Source organism: Camponotus floridanus, unplaced genomic scaffold (genome assembly GCF_003227725.1).
Source record: "Camponotus floridanus strain SB8 unplaced genomic scaffold, Cflo_v7.5 scaffold10, whole genome shotgun sequence".
NCBI lineage: Eukaryota > Metazoa > Arthropoda > Insecta > Hymenoptera > Formicidae > Camponotus > Camponotus floridanus.
Genome location: NW_020229215.1, coordinates 586,209 through 610,231, shown reverse-complemented (window position 1 = coordinate 610,231; position 24,023 = coordinate 586,209). Strand labels below are relative to the sequence as shown.

Here is a 24,023-nt window from a genome sequence, read left to right as displayed (position 1 = left end):
TCGTGCTTTTGCACCGTTCACTGTCATGTAAAAAGAATCACATCAGAGCGAACTCGCGTGAAGAAATACGAGAAAAGGGAGGAAAAAGCAAGAGGGCAGATGGTCCAACTCTGTAAATATTGTTTGTATAATGGTTTTATCGGCTATTTCAGAACTTCGCTAATTAATTCGAAAATAGTTTAGTACTCCATTTGCACGCCTTTCTTTTTCACCTATGCAATTTCTATCGACAGCAACCAAAATAACGTTAGATTATCCAGTTGTATCTGTCACTAACAAACACTAAAATAATAAAATATAATATATCGGATATTCTTTTCAATCATATTTAATTTAAAAAAATCATCAATCAATATTAACGTAATATATCTCTATGCAATCTAATAAGATTCCACGATGATGAATGATATAACATCGCGTGGAAATTTAGTTGATAATTTAATGCAAAGAAGTATACATTATGATATATAAAGAGAAAGCTATTTAAGAAAATGTTTAAAGGGGCTAAATTCTCAGGAACACAATCTAATATAAAATAATTGTTTTATTCAAAAATAATCAGAGTGATTTAAATTTTTATCAAAATTCGAAAGTCAGTTTTAATTCCGTTGCACGTAACATATCATGCAGGTGCTTCTATTAATTCACTTCGTCAAGTTATCAGATACCGGTTTCACAAAATAATCTATATCAAGTCATCTTGTATCATTTAACATACGCGTACAACGACTCAATCAACAAAACAAGCAAATGGCTAACCGACCATAACTAGTGAAATTCCGACGCGTACAATCGGCGACACGCTCGATCTCGGGATCAGTCGCGGCCGATAGACAGATCGACGTCTCTGCAAAGCGGCGATTTATTTTCGCGGCGAAAAACGCGGCCATTAATCTTTAGCGGTGGGCTCAAACCAGGCGTTACTCTTACCTACCTATCAACCTGGCCTCTCTCCGCGGTGACCCCGCACGTCCACCATCGGGCACACCTCGACAACTCGAAAGAGAAGACGGCGGAAATGCTTTTTGTCAGCGACCGGCGGTGCGATTAAAACTTTTATAACAACGATCGATTTCTCTCGCTTCCGCGCACGTACACGTAATTTACCGCAATAACTGCTCCCTTGTTTTATGTTTTCTTTCGCTATTGTCAAGCGGCCTTGTCAAGAAGCCGATCGTCTTATGCCCTTCAAAGTGATCAATAATCACCGTTTCCGGTATTCCGCGAAATTTATTTCGCAATCGATAATTAACGTGTCGTAATCCCTGTCTTTGGAAATATACGACGGATAAATGTCTTCGATTATAACTGATTTATTAAAGTTATTTTTTGCAAATGTAACATTTATCTTATTTTCGCGAATGCTCAATAATTCTTAACAAATTATTAACGAGACCACAATTAGTCAATTTAAGCAATTGCAAGCTTGCATTATGATTCGTTTAGACACTTTTATTTCTCATCATTTTGAAAATGAATCATATTTAAAGAATGCATTGCTTAAATAAATTTTTATTTATACTTCTATCATCAAACTATTTAATAAATGTAAATTTACTCTTTAATTTTTGCATTTAAATTATATTCCACAAACGTGTTCGATAAAATAATAAATGTCCTCGATATGTCACTTATAATGATACCTGGTTTTTACATTATTTCGATGGAAAAACTAATTATTAATGCTCTAATGTACACTATTGATCGACCAAGGAGAGAATTAAGAAATTCATCAAAATATTAATAAATAATAATATATAATAATAGTTTTATAGTCAATTTTATAATTTTATAGTTTAATAATTAATTTCATAATTTTATAATTTATTCTACCGTTAAGTATAGTTTATCCTAGTAATAAATTTAGAGACTTTTTAAAGTAGTGTTTGAGAAAATGTTTTATTTTGAGTTATATTTTTTGTTCTGAATAAGATTCAACTTCTTCATTAGTCGAAATATCTTTGATACCCATTATATTTAATTTATTATGTTTAATTTATATCATTACATTCAATTTATGTCATTTTATCTTTAAGTGTATTTCATCAATGCATGCGAGTAATGCATGTTGATGTTGCACAACTCATCGCTACTTGATTGCATCGATCGACATCAACAATCGTGCACTACGATAATTTACAATCGATTCGATCGGTTGTTCACGAGATTATTGACGTATCAGTGATATTGTTGATTATCTATAATTAAATCGATAATTAAAAATGAACAACAATGATGAAATAGCGATTACTGTATGTTAGTCTCGATCTTGATTTTATCGCGCAGAAATTACACCATTTGAGATTAATCTCGTAATCGCCGACGGCATAATCGCAATGTCGTTCCTCCGATATTATTACGAAAGAGATTGAACTCGGTCCTTTGCCAAAATCCGTCGGAATCGCAGTCTCTCAATTCCGCGACATAAATCGAATGGTTTTATCGCGCATCAGAAATTATCGTCTTCTTCTGCAGCGGCAGCTTCATACGAAGCCGAAGATCACGTCCAAGATTCTCGCGTGAGAAACGCAAACTGCAATTACGGCAGGGCGTGTGCGCACGACATTTTACATCTTCGATCTCACTCTTTCCGTTACTCCCTTCTCGCTCTCCTTTTCTCTTTCTCTCTCTTTCTTTTTCCTTCTTTCCGACAGCAATAGCACGAGAAAGTTACAGCGGCACGTATGAACATGCATTTATAATGCGCGTTTACATACATACGCGCTCCGCCACTTGCGGATGCGTACACGTCGCATGATCATCTCTCTAACGGTAGAAGGATGAAGATGCCTGAAATTGATTACACATTTTTTCAAATGACTTTATCTTTAAATTCCATTACGCGTCAAAAATTTCGAGAAAAACTAGACAGTTATTGTTTATATAATTGTTATATTATTTATATAATCGTTGAGAAATAAAATATCTAAAAATACAATGAGATAAGAGTTTGAAAGATTAAGATTTTTTAATACCATGAAAATTCTAGGCTTCGAAGATTACTATATATGTTTCCAATTTTAGAGTTCTAGAAAAAAGCATATGTGTGTATTTTGCGTGCGTGTACGAGAAGTACACAAATTATTATAAATTCTCCAAAAATTAAATATTCTTGCTCTCTTGGACTTTACGAATAAAATATATAATTCTTGAAAAAAATAAGAATTCTAATAATTAAAAATCATTATTCTTATCATTTTAAATCTAAACATGATACTATTTCTTTCGGATAATTTTCTATTATCTGAACAGTTAATCGAGCTGAAATTTGACCGCTATGCTAAACACATTGATATATAATTAGCCAAAAACTTCGAGGATTTATTCATCGCTGCGGCCTATACCCGGCTCATACATTCCCACACGTACGCACACATGCAGACGAATCATGTATCGCTCCGCGGGCGGCTGGTCGCAGACATGGGCGCTACAAATGGGCGGGCCAGCCCGTGGTGCCCTCGGGTCACGGGGAGAAAACGCACGGCCCTGCCGAGACCCTCCGGATGCGAGAAGGACGCGTGAGAGGAAGAGTGAGGGAACAAGGGATAGGGGGAGAAGGAATAAGTGGCGGGGAGAGGAGGGGGAGGCGAGACGTTGGGGAACGGGATCCGATGGTAGAAGCTAGCAACGGTGGGATCTCGAGGGCGAGGGCGGGGGGGGAGGGGGGGAGAAAAGGAAGAGGGCCCCGAGGTAAAGGAGGCCCTATCAAGGTGAACCACTTACACTATACCGACCGGATTACACTAAGCGATCGAACCCGAGGCCTGGCACAGGGTCCCGGTTGCGTGCAATCGTCGACGCTGGGAAACCGACCGACCGAGCCGGGCCCGGTCTGGCAAATGCGGCCGCCACGGACCAAGGTGGAAGGCCGTTGCCCATCAGCTGATGCCGGCCGATTGTTTGCGCGGAATTCTTATCCAACGTTGCGCAGAGAGAGAGATGGGAGATTAAATAGTTTATTACTTAATCGTTCGGAACCGCCGCAATCGTCGATTCACGTAATGCCCGACACGGGCTAACGTTAAAGGATAATAATATCAAAGCCGCTCTGTCAACTATCGTCCTGAATGACTGTGCGCTTTACATTGAGAGTCGAGAGTCCGAAAGATCCTGCGAGGTCGAAATAATGGACTCGATGTTATATGATGTAATCTTGCACTATCGTCTTAAATATATTATATATGTTTGATGAGTGCTTAAATATATCATTTCTCTCTTATTTCTTATAATTTTATAATTTTAAAACATCAATATCTTGTCATCAATTATGTATTGAATAATAAAATCTAATTTTTTTTAAACGGTAACAATTGCGGAGGGATAATTTTATTCTTAAGTTTCTAATTTAAATATAATAATAAAGATCGTTTATTTAAATAATTAAAATTGTTTAGTCAATTTTTTCAATTTTAATCATTTCATATTTTGATACTTTTGAGTCTTTATGCGCGATGAAAATCAATGTTTATCAATGGAAGAGTAAGATCGGTGTTAAGATAGATCGATATAGCGGGATAGGCTTTTTATCTTTACTATGCCCTTCTCGTTTAGTTTATACGATGGCAGGAACGGATCATGGGAAATCTCACGATGTTTTATGAGCGGACCAATAGTAATCTTGTACAATGTCACAACGTGTAGAATCGGAAAATTAGATGTCGCCGAGTGACATTATTTTGGGATATACCATGTCTTTAATAAAAAAAAATTAATTTTTATTTATTCTACTAGGTTTTATATCGTACACATATACTGTTATGTATTTACTTTAACAATATCAATTATTTTATATACATATATATATTTTTTTAAATCATATAAAATATTATATATTCAAATTTGAAGATTTTTTAAAATTATATAATCAGATCTTAATAAACGGCTATTGTCGCTAAAACTCCTTTTATGCAATAAGATATACCTATTATCCGCTTTTCACACACATTGATCTCTTTATACATTCATTTTTACTGTATTCCATTTATCAATTCGAAAAGAATCTTCTTTTTCAGTTATCGCATCTCGATAGCTCGTTGAGATCGTTTGAAAGCGGAAATACGAGCATCCGAGATCTCGTTCGCGCCGCAGTTTAAAACGAAATTCGCATCCGAATCGATTCCCATCCCGACTATCGGTGATTCACTATAAATTCCGCAAACGGTCGAGCTCCGGTAATTTAAGAAACGGATAAACAGATGCATCCGTTTCGTTCAACGAGCTCTAATCTGGATAAGGATGAAAATCCAATTCTCATCGTGTTTAAATTATTTTAAAAAAGAAAGAACGCGAAAACGAAAAAAAAATACAATTTGATAAGCAAACTAAAGATACTTAAGTACAATAAGAAATCAATTTATATACTATATATATATATACTATATATATATAACTATGCAATAAAATAGCAAATTGTTACATGTACTATATACTTATGTTTAGGAAAAACAGAGTTCATTATTAACCTAACGTTGAATTGTAAGTGTTTCTTTGTAAAGAAATTTGCACTAGAAACAACACATCAAGGATTCATCAAATCAGATTACGTTGCGGTATATTTTTACTGAGGCGAAAGTTAAACAGTTGCCAATTAACGTAGTACAACTGATTTATATAACCGACGGATGTATTTGTTCACATCGGAAGCGAGCTTCGACGTTGCAAATACATGCAAGCAAACCGCGAAATCTTGTAGCAAGGCGGCATCGCAAATAGGAATCCACGGAGCGTATGCAGACGTAATTTATCTTCCAGAAATTGCCGGCACAACATTCCGCTTGATGAATCTGCAGCAAGTCGCTATTCGTGTAAAGGCTCGTCTACAATAAATACAGGACATAGGACAGCAAACAAATGCATGCCGCATATGCGAATCTCGGATACAAATTACGATAAACGCGGAAATATTATAAAAATGATGATCGCAGAATTCTGCTTTGTAATTATTATATTATAATAAGCTCATTGTATTTGAAAAAAATACCAAGTGCATTTAATTAATTAATTTAAATATTTATGTAGAAATTTAAATATTTCTCAAATAATGTATGTATATAAAGCATAAATTTATCGTATAATAATTTATTTTAAATTTTAATAATTTATATTTTTCATATATATTCTCCAGAATGTAATTTGACAAATGTAATTTGACAAATATAAAGTGTGATTTTGCAAAGATTAATTAAAATTTCGAGTTTTTTGCAATAAATGTTACATTTTTAAATATGTATGTGAAAGGGATAATATTTGTAATCGTATGTATCTCTCTAAAAGACATTTGAAATTATCCTGCATGATAAATTTTTCAAAATCTCTTCATATCAATTTGAATTTCATTTACAACAGTTGATTGATTTGAGCGATATTCAAACTGTTTCACCATTTCTGTTTAATTCTTCATCGCTTTGCTAAGTTCACGATTAAATTTGTGCTTGCAATCTCAATTCTGATCCGTGAATCGCGGATAAAAGTAATAAGCATGCGAACAAAATCGAAATGCGAATAAAAAAAAAAGAGAATGTTTGTAAAATGATAATATTTTGAATTTTGTCAATTATCTTTAGATAATAATAATATTGCTCTTTTAGCAAACAAATGTCAAGATTTTTTAAAATTAGATTCTATATCATATATTTTTAGCACACACACAAATAAAGTACATGATAAAAGTTTTTCCTCGACTTAAACATTCTTGATTATTTTCATAATTGAAAATTTGTTACATTATATTATTCATCATTTATACTAGTTTTTTTAAGATTCAATCATATTTCTTTATATCATCGGCAGATTTTAATCATAAACATTTATAAAATGATGCAACACACTAGGCATTAGTGTCACAGGTGTTATATGAAGTATAATCGAGAGCAAGATATAGACGCGACAGCAGTGGGATCATGAAGTCGTCTTTTCTTTTTGCAGCCGCTTATTTCTCACGTTATATGTCAGCATACTCTTTTTTCCCAACTTACTATCAAGATAACATGTCTTTCGATTGATCATTCGACGCACAGAAAACGAGTTTTCCATGCTTGAACAGAAACCTCGAATGAATACGGAACCATTGCTCGAGAAACTTATAGAGAAGTTCGAGAAGTCAATTTTTTATTTACAACATACGCATTCGATTTTCCTTTATACTTATATATTCTGTCCCATATGATCGTGATATATTTTTAAACTATCTTTTCGTAGCGATAGATTGATGTTGTGATCTTGAGAGATAGTTTTAGTATTTTAAATAAATTCAAGTTTTTTGGAAACTTGAGATTAAGAAAATATAAAAATTGATAACTTTTAAATAAATAATAGTAAATAATAATAAAAAAATGAATAATAGAAATTTTATACATATATTTCTCATTAAATTATATATTATGTAAAATAATTCGATAGGAAATATGAAATCTGTGGAAATGTGTGATATCTTGATCTGTATATGTATAATCTAGATTATTTTCTAAAATTTTAATGTTATCCATTCTTAATGTTTCGCCATATATATTTAATGTTCCATAAATGTTGTGACTTATATTTCTGAATTTATGTGTCACGTAAAAATCCTCACATTTGGTCATAAATTCGAAAAACCATACTGTATTTCGAGACAATAAAAATTGATTGCACAAAAGATCTTCATTTTTTAATCAATAAAGATTTAAGAAAACGATGGTCTAAATCTTATAGAAATTTTACTATCAATTTAATAATATCTCATCAATTTATATTTTATTATTATCTGAGGTTTGATAACTAATGTAAGTTATCTTGTTTATGTGGAGAATTCGAGTATCGAAAACATTAATTTACGAAATTACAGCAACGTGTGTAGATCTGAGTTTCGCTTGAATATTCGACGAAATCTAGAACACGGTAGTAAACGGCATTCGGAGCAAATGTTTCAAGAAGCAACTTGAGTGCTGCAGTGGAAATGAAACAACTTAAATGAAGTCAAAAGTTTTTGTGGGCGAAAGAAGATTTACTCGTAAATTGAACTTTAAAATACTTACTTATGCAGTATGTGAGTTCGATGACAGTTTGCAAAGTACGGCTTATATATATGCCAATTCAAACGCTCTAGATGTCCCAAGAATCTGTAAAAAGATTTTTTCTTAGATTAATTAATAACTTTTCAGAAATTCTTTAAAATTTATGTAAACAACTATATAATACTTTCGCTTTTCTTATTAAATTGTATATTTTTTTAAATAATTATTGAATAGTAATATCAGTATACATTGTAATATTCTTAATTATGATTATTTAAAAATCGCGATAAGAAGAAGAATGTTGATTAGAATTCCAAAAACGCTAATATAAATGCAAAAATATTTCTGATAACGCGATAGTCATAAGAACATTTAATTCACTTTTTGAATGTTCTTCAATGATATTTTTTTCTTACAATAATTATTTAACAGCAAAAATTACGCATATAAATAAGCTACTATACAATATTGAAAAACAATTTATTCAATACAATTAGAGTAATAATTTTGCATCTTTGAAATTATCAGAATATTTAAAGTAAAAGTATTTTCACTAATTATAGTAAATCTGATTTAATAATAGATCATGTGTATTGCAAGGAACATAAATTAATGACCATGAAAATTATTTCGCAATAACAACTCTTTGAGATTATTTTAGCCCTTGGGCAGGAATGCTAAGTAATTGAATAAATAAATGACATGGTCCTCAAGGCAAGATAAAATTGTCCGACGTAAAATGATTTCTTTAACGATTCTCTCTTTTCTCTTCCGCAACGATATCTTCGATCAGAGTGCGTGCCGACGCGTGCGTCAGTTCAGGCCGCATCAAAGCGCATAATTGTCATCATCATTAGAATACATCTGACAATTAAGTCTCTTGTCTCGCATGTATTTTACACACATGGATGCAAACGGCCGGCCGGACTCGATCTCGTGTAATTTCTGTAAAAAAAAATATGCTGATCGACCGGCCAGGCGGAATATTGCACAAAAATCGCCAGTATGTTAGCGTAATTACGCGGTACTTAAGTTATTTAATCGTCGGTAATAATAATAAAAACGCGCTCTTTATAGCGGTTGAACGAACGCCGTGTGATCATGTCACGCGTAGCGAACTCTTGCGCGCCCTAAAATATCACGTATCGTTTTCTTTAATATGATGAAGCTGGGAAAAACACAGGATATCTTCGGTCTCAACCTCACTTCCTATGAACCGAGCTGCATTAAAAACAGACTCCTAAAATTATTTATTCTTGGATAAAAAGTAATTAAATAAGCAAATATCGTATATGTGTATGTGTATGTATATTAAATATATTTATAGCAATATTATAATTCTGTATAAAATATAATAATTTTGCTGCTTATTATATGTATAATATAATAAGCAGCAAATAATAGTTTCTTGCAATTATTTATTTTTCATATAATGACATAATTGTAATTAAATGAACTATAATATTAGTAAAACGTGTTATTAAAAATAGACTTCCATCTCATTATCTAACCATTTTGCATGGTTTTAGCAAGTCAATGCGATAGCATAATCGTGCACGTATTTAAATAAGCATGCATAAATTCCTGGATTCAGAATGAAGAGAATGAAAAATATAATAAGATGCATGCAAAGCGCAGGTTATCTGAGATTAATCGCTCGATTCCTATGATGATCCAGCACGATGTGTGTGTAAGAATTTCCGTTTCTCGATTTCATCCTTAATTTATCGGATATATCTCGGCATACAATGTTGAAGAAAAAACTGTTGCTCGAAATGCCATCGCGATGCTACGCGGTGTTCAAGATTATTTCTGTTGGTAATCACGTAATCATGGGCCACACGATAATTAAACCGGGTGCCGCGGGTCGTTTTCCCGGGCCAAGGTTAATGGAATTAAAATCTACCATCGCGCATGAGATCACTTTCGTTGTCCGGAAATCGTTTCTCAGTGGAAGGCATCGTGTAAGATCTGTGATTCCCACGCTGAAACATTTCGCAACGAACGATTGCCTTTGTTTCACGGTGAAACTTACATATATTCATTAATTTTCATAATTTGTATTCATTACAATGTCTTACTTTCCTATTCCTTTTATTGACATTTTTTATTATATAATTTAATATGACAGTAATAGTGCATCTTGATATTTTACATTATTAAAATCATATTAGAAAGTATCAATTATATTTCCGCATCATTAAGTAAATATATTATCAGCCTTCTATTAATTAAAGCAAAAAATATATATCACCCTCCAGTGTGTTTGGTATTTGATTTAAAATAAATTCTTTGTTATTTTATCCGTTACTTTAGCATTTTAATAAGACAGATTTATTATCATTTTCAATTTGTTTATTATTCTTCGTTTGCTGAATTGCTAATAAGCTCATTCTATTGTGCTTTCCGATGATCGAGAGGAGAATGAATCATGCTTACCGTTGATCCTACCGTGCGAAGGGAACGCGACCGTCCACGTGGATGATACAAATATTGGGGCCGTATACATTCAATGTGTCATACAACACACAAGTGTAGATCAATACGCCAGTATGTATGTCTGTTGCACGTTGCGTCGACCATGGATGCTACACGCACGTGCGGCGTGCGTGTGCACGGATACAAAGCACGATGCAGAAGCACGCCAAACATTTATACCTCTATTCATCTCTGTCCAGTTGAGAATCGACCCTGACGGATGTCGCTTTCCGCCGTTTAAACCGCTTCGTCGTTTTCGTTATGCTTTGAAAGCGAACGAAATTTGCGGAATCTCCCCCACACAATAGTCACGAGAAAATTTAAGATCTCTCATGTTGTCTCAATATGAGTTGGAATAATAATAATATCGTATCAAATTCTGAAAAACGTATAATTTAAACTAGTGTAAACACTGAGAAAAAAATCGAATATTTTATTAAGATTTAAAATTCGATGCATTGTTGATGTATTAAAAGTAGTCGGTATGAATTAATTTAATCACGCACTTTCTCAGCGACATTATAGAATATATATGAAACATTGGAAAATATTCAATTTGTAATACATTGTTCATTTTTATAGCGGATTCACTTTATGATTTCGATTTCTTTTTATTATTTTTTCGATTGCGATCCAACACAGCGCGATAGTGCTCTACACATTGCTATTCTAGTTACCGCTTTTACAACCCTTCACGATTTTTTTCTATTTCCGTACCACTCGTCTCGTCTCTCCTCACCTCTTATCCCGTTGCGTTTCAAGTGCTCGTAATTTACGATAACATTCGTATTGTTTCACGAATACAATCGCGACTCGTGTTCCGTGTAATAGGATCTGGCTTCTTCTCTCTATCTCTCTCTCTGTTTCTTCGTTGCTCTCCTGTCATACATCAAAATAATAGTAACGATTAGACCGGAAGATATTATACCAACAAAGTAGCGAGCGATGCGTTCGACCGGGCTCGATGAATTATACGATTATTTATGACGGTGCTAAACCAGGTGTGTGCCAAGAAATAGCATTGACGTAGAAAAATCGGGCAGATTTTTGTAATACGAATCCCTTTCCTGCCACGTGGCGCGCGGGGACGTGTTTGTAAATTGCTTCCGATGCGAGGGGGGAGGACCAACAAGAGAGCCGCGTGCGTGCGTGCGTACGTGCATACGTGCAGTCTGCTTTGAATTTATGACAGTTTGCTCGACAGTTCTGTCTTTTTAGCCGACGTTTCGCGGACTTTTAGTGCGCCGCAAATAAGCGTTGCGTGAAATTTGAAAAATATCCTGCGTGCTCTCCTTAATGCTCGAGTTAGTTTAGTAATTATGCGTATCTCTATAATGGTCTGCGTATTTTCCTGCGTTGTCATAAATTATTTCGTGCATATTCGGGAGTAGACGATTATGATTTTCCGAAATGGGAAATAATGCTAATAATAATAGCTTTAATTACCTTCGATTCGGTATGACTATGTCTCTTAATAATTTCATTATAATCCATTTTATGCGTACGTAAATGTAATTTATTATGATTTTCATCCGATTTGTATAAATTGATTAACAATTTTCGACGAAAGAGAGAGAGAAAGAGAGAGAGAGAGAGAGTCGCGCAGTGAAATAAATCACCTACTAGTGTGGTCCAAAAAAGTGCGTATGCACGCTCGTGGGTGTCCTTTCCATCGCACGCTCTATAAGACCGTATGTTGAATTGCTTCCGATTGCCAGACAGGGCGGCACGCGTGCTAACGGACTGTCTTAAATTTACGATGATTTTTTCGATCCTCGCGCCGAGTCTCCAGACTCGTCTCTCCACTTGTTCCGTAAACGCGAACCGTTAAACCTCTCCCCCTCTGCAACACTTTAGCGTCTCGACGCCTCTCGACTCTACGCCGTTTCAGGATGGTCCCTTTCTCATTCGTTCTTTTTCTCTCGTTTGCTTTTTCACGTGTCGCCGGTTTGTTTTGTCTCCTGAGAAGAAGCGCGCCGATTTATGAGAAGAGGACGACGTTCGAAATTCTCATAAATTTCGAAAAACACTCGATATTTGTTTTTCCGCTACTAAAGACAACTGGGATTTCTTTGCGGTTAAGTGCTAAGAGAACGGAAGCACAATCAAATGGATTAATGGTTGACGTGGTGATGTCACTTCGAATAGCATTACTGATATATATTCATACACATGTATACACATATGTACATAATGTGAATTAAAGATCATCAGAAAAGAATTGTCACATAAGAAAAAAAGTTTACAATATTCCTACTTTGATATATCTCCTTTTATTTATATTCATATTATCTGATTTGTTGTAAAAATATTTATTTTATAGAAATAATCTTTGTATTTATTTATATTGTTCGATAAATCATGAAATATTTTACAAATATTTGTTTCTATCTTTTTTATTATTTTATTTTATATTAAATGTTATTTTATTATACAAATTTTTCCTATAAATTTTACTCACATATGACACTCCCATATTTTAATAAATTTTATTTATTTTATTTTATAAATTTTTTTTTTAATTTGACAATAGGAACGTATTAATGAGAATATATTTTTTACGATAAATACTTAAAAGTATTTGAGTAACTTATAACTGAAAAGACGAAGAAATCTACTTAAGTAAAATTTAATCATTCCACACACATTGAAAAATTATTAGTACTAACTGGCACTCTGACAAACATTCTCAAGCACGCATCAAGGAATGCATTTTTGAACGGGGATCAGAGGAGACATCGTTGTGGGTCGAGCTCCGTAGGCGGCCGAGAATAATTTCTATTTGGATCATTAGAAGACAAAACGTGTCCGCGTATGTTCGGCGATGCTATCGCAACAACAAGATCGGTAAGGGACCGGAACGGTGTGTTGCTCATGTAAACGGTAGACGAACAGAGGAGTCCACTACGAAGAATCGGTGGACCAACCAGTAGAGCTGGTTCTCTCGAACCTCTGAAGAGAACGAGAGCGAGAAAAGGCAGGGAGGGAGAGGACGAAGGACAAAGGAAAAAAAGAGATCGAGAGAGTTATTACGGACAGAGGTTACGTGCTCGTAACTGCGGAATATCGACTGTGTTGTGTTGGGATGCATTTCGCCAAACTGAAATGGACTCCCATGTATTACAAAGTCGCTTTGTGATGTTTTTTACTGTGATTTTCTCTGCCGGGTTTATAGAGAACGCGCGGTTCCCTCTGCGCGGCATGAGTTTGCGTGAATGTGGGAAACCGTTTTCGTGTGTGGTTTTGCAAGATTTGAAAGAGTCATTACGCGGTTGATTCGGTAACATGACCATTCTTTACTGTTTTAATCAAAGTTAAGAACTTTGTGGCGTAGGAAATGATTCACGAATTTATTAAGACATATATGTATTTTTGTTAAACTGCCCGAAAGAACGTAACTTTGAAGCCTTTTGGAAGCTATAAAAAATGATTTATTATGTTGAAAGGATTATGCGATTAATTAGTACACGTGTGTATGTATTTTGCATTAGCGGATAAAAAATAAAAATTATTCTGTTCTCTCCAATTTTTATAGAGATTTAATGCTTCAATAAATATGTTCGTCATATTTGTTAATAGCTCGACATACTTAAGTAATTACAAAGTTAATAATAGTCTTTAATCACATCATTGACGACTAGATAATGACGAAAGTTTCTATTCATATCTAAAATGACAACTCGTACATCAGACACTTTAACTACCCATCATCGCATATTCCTAGACTGCATGTCTCATACTTGAATGACTAACCTTTGAAGATTATGCATAATTATCTCATCTTTCGTTATAAAGCAATTAGTACATGACATAAATGGCATTGCATTCAACTCGAAATATAAAGTCTAAGATCAGTAGTTTAGTGAAGCAATTCATGTTCTAAATATAAATCCTGTTGTTACACGTATATAAAGAGATCCATTTAAAATTAAAAAATATAATCAAAGTAAAAAAAAACTGGAAGATATATCTAAAAAAAAATAAATTTTATTTTAGTAGAAGAAATTTTATTTTATTTTATTTTAATTAAAAATTTTAATTTTTAAAATGCTTAAAAATAAAAATTTATAAGACATTATTTCCATTATTTTTTAATCTCTAAAGTATGCTAGAATATTAATGTAAGGATTAAAATTGCGTATAACAAAAGGAAAATTATTTATGATTACAGAGAATGCACGCCGTCAACGTCACTGTCGCTGCCTAGTCACTGACGTCATCGAAGAACGATTCCAATTATGGATGTCGGAGGTAGCCGCAGGGTTTGATCGCGCGTTGGAGAGAGGCGTTTCTTGTCACTAAGAGAGATTCCGACAGGTTGTGTGTATGTGTGAACATTCATACATATATTATGATTGGCGCGTCGATACGTGCCGTTAGATTCGTCGAGTTAGAATCGTGAATCTGATGCATTCTGACAGGCATGCCGGCGATTTTGCGTAAGCACGGTAGTTCTGAAGGATATATCTTCTTCGTGACGTATACAAATGATCAGGATCGCGTCAAACAAGAATGTATTTTTCCGATAAAATTAAATAAATTGAAGCGAAGACAAAATTAAGCAGTTATTAAAACACGGATTAATTAAAATATTTTGGCGTATTATTCGATCACATTTTTTTCTTTTTCTTTTGAGAGACCCAGCCAACGCACGAAAAGATCGAAGAGGCAAGATAGGAATATATAAACGTAGATTTAGCGGATCGTATCGCAGAATCTGCCGAGTTTACCTTTTGTCTCTCGCAATCTCTAAAGCATCTACTCTTCTCTCTCTATCTTTATTTGTCTCTCTCTTCCCTCTACGATTTCCTCCGCCCGTTGTATCGAGAATTCACCAGTTTCTTATTATTCTCCCATCGTGCGCCATTGTGCACATCGGACAAAGCGCCATGGAGACGGCTCTGCTGCCTTATCTGCCAGAGATATTTGGCAATATCCGAATGAACGGTCGACCGAAGAGACAACCTAAGAAAGAACACGATGAGAGAAGGTAGGATGAATTAAAAAGGAACGTGCGGGAGAGATTGCGTACGCGCAGGGACGTGGAACACCAGATTCTCGTCTGATCCTGGTCGTTTTGAATGCGCCTGTCTACTCCCGTCGACTCTCTCTGGAACTCCATGTAACGATCTCAGAAATTAGTCGTCGTGTCATGTGGATCGTTCCGACAAGAAAAATTAGACGCGATCTTGTATTCAACACACATTTAAGTCTTTCGGACGCCAAGTTTACTAGCTCTTAATTTTAAAGAAGTAAAATCCGCACTAAACAAATTTACATACATGTGAATATTTTAATAAAATTTAAATTAAATATTTTAATACAATTTAATTTAATTTTCTGGATATTATTTAACTAAAATCAAATTTAAAATCCGAAAAATATGTACCTATACTATTATACTGTATATATATATATTTTTTAAATAGATTTTTAAATAATAATTTTATAGTTGTTTCTTTCTTGTTCTTTTCCCCTTTCTTTTTATCTTTCTCGCGAAATACAATCGTCGGCGAACGACGAGGCAAGAAGGCAAAGGGGACAGATTAGGGTGCAACCATCGAGTCCAACTGAGGGCGGGTACCGGCCTCCGCGCAGCACGAAAGGCGAAAAGTCATTCGAGGGAATGACGGAGATCTCGGAGGATGATTGCACGCTGAGGGACGCGTGTACGTGTCCGTGCGCGAGCGAGCGGTGTCTAATGAGGGCAGACCGCCCTGCAGGCGAAATGCAGGCGGGCCCAAACTCCAGCGGGGTCCCTCTCTCCGGCAAGCTTGGGCCAGGTAAACAGACAGAAGCCGACGCACGTACTTACATATGCAAGAATCCGTTTTTGACTTCTTACGAGCAAGTTGTAAATAGTTATTTGGAATGACAGTTGAATTTTGTTTGAGAGACCGGTAAAATTCGTCGTCGTCGCGGGAGAGCGAGAAGGCTCTTCGTTCCGAACTCGCAGAATTGTTCTCTTGTTGACGATTCGCGAAATGCACAAGGATCACAAGATCTAGCAAAACGTGTAGCGATATATATTCGAATTTGTTCCGATATCGCAAGATATATATTAGAAATGCATTCTTCTCTTGAATTTCTAAATATTATAAAAAAACTCTATTTTTTAATATTCAAAATAAAATATATTCAATTACAATCTATCTCAATACATGTATATATAATATTGATTTTAATATATCTAGACAAACATATAAATTATATTTATTTATGTATATTATAATCAGTATTATTATCTGCAACAGAGGTATCAACAACAACAAGAGATTATCTGCGACAGAGAATCAATTAAATATTATTTAACTAATCGACATCAATACAGTCTACGCTATATTACTCGTATATTGAAACAATAATAGGAAACATGGCGCATCAGTAACTATTAAATACATTGAAATAGTTATTCGTGTTCATTTCCACATATATATATATCTATATATTATTAAACTAGAAAGATGCATAAATATGTATAATAAATGTTACATAACATATATCGACTATTCATATAATGAGCAGTTTACATATTAATTAAAGTTATTTTCTCCATAAATAAATTCTCCATAATTAAAGTTATTTTCTCCATAAATAAATATCCAACAAACGACATGTACTAACCAACTTAAATTAAAAGCGAACGATGAATGCAAGTAAATAACATATTTGTTTATTGGCGTATGTATAATAATGAAATATTTAAAGTTCGTTGTAAAAAGGGTGAGAGCGGTTTGTCGTGAAATTAACTGATTATTTCATTGCTGAAACATGTAACAGCGTGTGGAGAGAGAATGACTCTGCATTCGTCGTTCTGATCGTTGCAATTATTATGGTGGAGACCAGGCGGATGAGAGAAAAGCCCAGAGAAAAGAGAAAGGATGTATGTGCTTCAAAAAGAAAACGACGTCTTAAATATCTCCACCGGCAATTATATTTCGCGAGAATACTGAGGATATTACCGGGTTGATGCGCTTTTCATAAGAATGACGCCATCATAACCAGTACTCAACAAACAAATCGTTAATTAAGAGAACAAACTTTTAAAAACGCTATTGCGTTAGTCGCATCTTATTCTGTACAACATTAAACTAACATATATTATTTGACAAAAAAAAAAGGATGTTACATTAATTTCATTATAAAAAATGATACATATAAATATTTAACTAATACAGTTTGATATATCGCAATATTTGTTTGATATAAAAGCAAATAATAATTAAATATTATTACTATAGTTTTCAAATGCATATGAAACATTATCTACAGTAACACCATGTCGATTGTCAACAACGGATTAACCTTATGATATTTAAGAATTATCAATGCATGAGTGAATAAATATTCAAAGTACAGATTCATATATTCAATACACAATACACAAATATGCATATATTGGCATAATAAACATTGCATACTTTTAATTTCGAACTCATTCGCGAAGGGTACGAGCTCGAATCCACGTAGTTAATTCGCGATTAATCATCGATGAGACGCGTATTTGCGAACCAAATACTCACGGAATAGGTGCACATTTTTTTCTTTCTAGAGATTATACCGAGGTGTAACAGTACTGAGAGAATAAGAGAGTGATGGGATACGTATGTCCTTTATAAAATTCAAATCGTGGAAACGTGGTCTCTTTCTATAAAATCGTAAAATAATTCCAGGTATAAAAAACCTCCGATGCTGTTGCTTTAAATCCACAATGCTAGCTTTTCCCTCCTCCGCGAAAAATATCCCTTTCTCCGGAGTAAAATAATTGTCGAAATAATTGAGGCCCACGTATCCCGTTCACACAATCTCATTATGATTTTATTACGTTTTGCGAGCTGATTTTATCTGGTTCGACAATTTATATATCGCAGGATGCACTTTAATAGATGCAATACATTTCCGTCAGACTCGATAAATTTATTATTATTATACATCTCGATGCGATTTGTAAAAAAGGAAACGGATATGGATGATCTATAAGTATTAGATATTTAGCAGAGAATCTATGAATGAGACAATCCGTAAAACAGTACATTATTTCTTTTCCACTTAAAAAATTTAGTGTCTATTAATTTTTAAATATAATTTTTAAATATACAAAATATTTTGTTTTCAAACACCTAGTATTGTATTTTTGTTTACTATGAAATTTTATCATTATATGCATAATTGAAGAAAATAAAAAATATAAGATTTCTTTTCAAATATTTCTGTTGATGCGATTGCATGAAAATTACTAATTTAATTTTACTAAATTATATATATAATTTTTCTCTTATACAATATTCTATTTTTAACAAATGATGATTTCCGAAATTATGTCCTTCCTTTCATCGTTTAACAATTAGTAATAAAAGGATAAAGATAAAAAAAGAAAATAGGAAAATGATTCGTCCATCTATAAGAACAAGCCTCAAATGGGTTGACCGTTAATTAAAAAGTAATAAGCTCAATCCGCAAGCTTATCGATGGCACATTTAAACTATGGCCGACGTTGTTTTTCTTTAATTCCACCCAGTTTTAGACTAGAGCATAATAATAATGTCCTGCAAAACTTTCCTGCTAGATAAGTGAGATTTACGATCGGTTATCTACAACAGAAGTTGCAAAATAAAAAAACGTTTCGAGTTGAAATCAGGTAATGAATAAGATCTCTCTTCACGGAAACGATTCTAATACGTTGACGAACAATTACGAAAATTAAATGGAAAAGCACTACATTTAACAGTATTTTATTTCATATAACTTTTTTGTTAGAATGTGAATAAAATTTGAAATGTTCTCAAATGCTTAAGGTCTTTCCACGACTGAAAATTAAAAATACATAGCAGTAACCAACTTATTATTATTATTAAAAACGAACATAATCGGATATACGAATTTCGCAGAATGAATTTTAACATGACAGTTATACCTGTCACTGTACGTCGACATGTTAGCTTTTTGTTATAACTTGTTAATTATGACAGAGTTCGAGATTCTCCGCTTTATTTAATTTATAATTTAACTAACTAAAGCCGTGCAATTCACAGTTACGATTGTAAAACTCGAACTGACACTGCTAGAATATTAAATAATTTCTGTGGATTACATATCAAGCTTTTAATAAAGCATGGAATTTTTAATAAATATTCAACGATAAAATGTGTATTTAGAAAAAACTTAATTTCGAAAAGTAAAATCCATCAAGGAAATAAATCTTCTAAGAAGTCAAAAAAGTTTAGCACGCTTGAAACGTCCTCTATCCGGAAATTACGTGGCTCAAAAAAAAGAAAAATAAATTTATGAGTTCCTCGAATAATCTCCATAAGGTCTCAGAAACCGACAAAGAAGAAGGGCTAAGGAAAAGGGGGAGGAAGAGGAAAGAGGAGAGAGAAGAACGAAATCGTCCGGTATGCAGTCTCGTCCATCGTTCGTCGTTCGTTAAAGGTGACATGGCGGCTTCTCCGGAGGATTCTGCGGGCACGAGGGAGAGCTAAAGTCCTGGTTTGATGAAATGGTAGCCGAGTAATTGAAATCTCGTGTTCCTTACCGAGTCGATACGACGTTCGGGGCCCTCATTCCTACCGCCTCTCTCTTTCTCTCCCCCTTTCACCCCTTTCTCGTGTTCTCTCTCCTTCTTCATCTCTTCCTCTCTCTCTCTCTCTCCCTTTCTCTCCCTTATCTCCTTCTCTAACTCTTCCTCTTACTTATTCTCCTGGAAAGATATCCGGACCGTTCACGTGTCAAGTTGGTGGAATACGAATGCGAACAGGTAGGGTCCGATCCTAAGTTACCGGCTCGAGACTATAAGCCGATTATATCTTCCCAAATATTGAGACATGCCTTCCGTGGACCGAAGCCAGCTTGACTCCGGGAATCTCGGTAACCTCTGGGATCATTGAAATTGGGAGAGACTGAAACGAGTGGAATAGCGAATAATTATTGGAGAAAGGTACACGTTTGAGAAAAGAATAATTCTATTAACAGTCGATTTTATATTAGAAACTGGAATATTTTCAGCATAAACATTATTATATGTGTGATTTTATTTTATATTTGATGGATATATTTTTCTATACATTTTAATGTTGAAAATTCAAGTTACGACTTCCAAAGAAAATTAAAAGAGATTTGTTCTTTTTCACAATCTTTTAACATATTGATATAATCTTTTTGCACTTAATAGAGAGAGTATTATATAAAACTATCTTTATTTCCTAAATTATTATACGAATTATTAAAATATACTACATAAATAATTCCTGGAAATGCCAGAAATGACTCGAACATTGTTTGTTCTCTTATTGTTAGTTTAACTTCACGTTGTCTTCGACAATATTTTCGTTTGTATTCTACAATTGTATTTTGCTCAATATCGACATGCAAATCAATGCACCTGGATTTTAATGTGGGATCGAATCCGCGGAAAGTTCACTTTTCTTGGATTTTCCTCGACCGATATCGCGCATTAATTATAAATCTCGATTTATTTAGCACAAAGATAGCGTCACAACAGGATTTTATCTCTTTCAGTGCAGATAGTTGGAATTGCGATGTAGCAGATTACCGGAAAATTCACCGGAAACGTACAAACAATGACAAAATGCCCACGCATCTCTTTAATTAGTATCACTAGACATTAATGACTTCCAGGAAGTTGATAAGGACCGTTGCTTCTGATACTTTCTAGTTTGCTAGGGAGGGTAAGAGCGGTGAAGACGTTTCGCACCGCGGCGGATATAAACCGCAATCGTATCTACACTCTTTTTTTTTACAAGTAACCACGAGATACCGAAGCTCCTATGCGGAAGACCGGTCTTACAAAGCATGCAGAAACATTCTGATCGGCGCCGGAAGCGGAGTAACAGCTTGCGTACTGCAGAGATATTGTAGAGACAATAAATAAAAGGAGTATATCTGAAAAGATTCATCATTTCATGAATGGCTCTGACAGAAATAATACATGCTTCACAGCAAGATAGCGAGGAGAGAAAAAGAGAGTATCTTATGTTACAATCACGAAATAATGATATAACAATGCATAAAAGTAGCAGTAGCAGTAATATATAAATATCTTCATATAGTAATTTTATAATAAATATTATATTGCATCTGGTTATTATTATAAGGACACGGGTGCCTCTAATCTATTTGATTTTAATAAAGAGCAGAAATTTTTATGATATACGTTGTTATTTGAGAGATAAAATGCTGTTTCTTATCACAAGTGCTTTTACAGAAAATTGCTTTATGAATTGAAATGATTAGAGTAATGTTGAAAAATGCATTTTTCTCTGAAATATCAAGGAAAGAAAAAAAAGTATTTAAAAAAATTGTAGTTTTTTTTTAAATAATATCATTACAAAATATTCTCTTCTTTTTGCAGTCTTTTAAACGACTCCTGTCAATTAAATTTCATGCGTAGAAAATTTCAAAAATATAACTACTTAAAATTGGTTCAACAGTATAATTCTCATTATATCAAGATTTTTCAAGATGACATGATAATACGTATCTGACAAGATGGTGCAGCATATATTTATCGAGCATACATCGATCTCTTTCTCTAGTGATATAGTGAACGGAATAATACAATATCTATTAATTCGAAAAGCTCTTCATGATAACATAAATCATAATAAAATTTATTTATTTATGATTAGGTAATAATAAAATTTATTTATTGTAATCAGTTTTCAAGATATATTAATATTTATTGCAGTATCTATTATATTTCAGTGTAAAAATTTAAAACCTTTGTATTTTTTATTTTTATTTTTTAAACGCTACTTTTATATATTAAAATTTATTAAAATATTTTATGTATTCTTCTTGTAGTCAAGATTATATGTATGATTAAGTATATGATTTAATGCACATGTAATACAAAAAATATCTTTGCAAAAATATATATTGAAAATTGTAACACATTTCAAACATGTAAATTTGAAGTTAATTAATCGATTACTAACTATTTATTACTAGCTATAAATTCATCGACAGTAAATAAGCAATGAGCTGCAAACATGCGAATCTAATAAATAAAAATAGATAAAAATGTACTAGATAAATGGACTAGATAAGTCGCGGGAAATTTACTAAATCTAGGCGAACATAGCGGAGTTTTAGAGGCTCGGCGCTTAAACACTGCGGCGTTACATAATCCCGTAGGATTAGCCGTGTTCCCATGAGATTGATGAACTCTCGGAGACGGATGGACTGTGCGAGTCACTCTTCGAGTTGGCTCTTGACCGGCTAAAAATATTAAATTACGCATTTCCGAGCATCAGCTTATTATATTTTCCTATTTTGAAATGAAATGGTCGAACCACACCGTCGAAGGATTCTCACGTTATATATGTGTGATGAAGGTCATTTCCTCGTCAGCGTGGAAAAATCGCTATTTTTATTACCAACAGAACGTTGATTAACTTACGTTGAAGTCCCGCGATCGGTATGCGCCAGGAAAATTATCCGAGATAGCGATCGTTAATTAAGGTTTATTAGCCGCGGCGAATGTGGAAATCGAGCTGCCCAGCGAACAATCTCGCGTCCTGTCAATCCGTTTTAATTAATTTACATGTACACAATATTGGAGTAAATTCCTGACGTAATAACTTTGCCATACAATACTGTATTGATACAGCATTAAGATAATTTACGTAATTTATCGTGTGCGTCGTAATGTAGCTTCGCAATTTAGAATTGTAATTAGTTATGAATTATTGCTACATCATTGTTATTTTATTTTCTCATTTAATTTTTTTCATTATTAATTATGCAATGACACTTGTATCAATCATTACTTGCTTTCAAAATAGAGAACAAAAAAATGACCACATTATAAAATTATTAAAATGTCACAGAAAAATAATAAATTAAATTATGAAAATGAGATCATCTCCCCTTTGTTAAAAATATTTATTCTAATAATTAAGACTAATTTCTCTCATACGATAATTGAAAGGTGACGTTAAAAATCTTGCTTGTTCAAAAGTCTTTCTTATGTATTCTATAAGCGAATAGAGAGTGTGATGAGCTGCATTTTCGAAAGCACGATTTTCTCAAACTTAAGATGACAATCCCCGTAAGAGAAGACCCTTGGGCTTCAATTCCCCGGGCATCTCCCATTTACCAGAACTTTACCGTTTCTCCTCTCGCGACGTTCATTCGCAAACGTAACGACGTTAGTCCAGGGCGTAGCCGACGTCCCTTATCGGGACCGCGTCCGCTTTCTCCTCGTAAGGACGACGATCACGCACGCATAAAATAAATGGTTCGTAATGGAATTTCGATCCGGCGAAAAAAGGGCAGAAAAACGGGGACCGTTCGCTCTCGTGGTGATAGCGGTTAATTATATCGGCGGCAGGAAAAGACAAGTGGGGAGAAGTGGAAGAGGATGTGTTACGAGTGTATTTTATCTGTGCGGGTGAGAGCGGGACTGGGTAAAAGCCTGAGTGAGCCTTGGCCAGATAAGCGGCTGAAAGCTTGCCCCATTAAAGGTATCTAGATACCTCGGGCATTCTTCTCTCGAGGATATCCGAATAATTATCCGACGTGTCGCCGAGATTA

The 24,023-nt window shown here is 34.0% G+C and overlaps 2 long non-coding RNA genes across 3 annotated transcripts in view; one reads left to right on the top strand and one right to left on the bottom strand.

The window, feature by feature from the left end:
• LOC105255345 overlaps positions 1 to 15,750 on the top strand; it is a 183,073-nt gene extending 167,323 nt beyond the window's left edge. The window contains exon 4 of the long non-coding RNA XR_889515.2: positions 14,641 to 15,750. This is a non-coding gene — a long non-coding RNA (uncharacterized LOC105255345). The remainder of the gene's footprint in view (positions 1 to 14,640) is intronic.
• LOC105255346 overlaps positions 1 to 24,023 on the bottom strand; it is a 118,158-nt gene that overhangs the window by 24,344 nt on the left and 69,791 nt on the right. For both annotated transcript variants that reach the window (XR_889519.3, XR_889518.3), the window contains exon 3: positions 8,013 to 8,096. This is a non-coding gene — a long non-coding RNA (uncharacterized LOC105255346). The remainder of the gene's footprint in view (positions 1 to 8,012; positions 8,097 to 24,023) is intronic.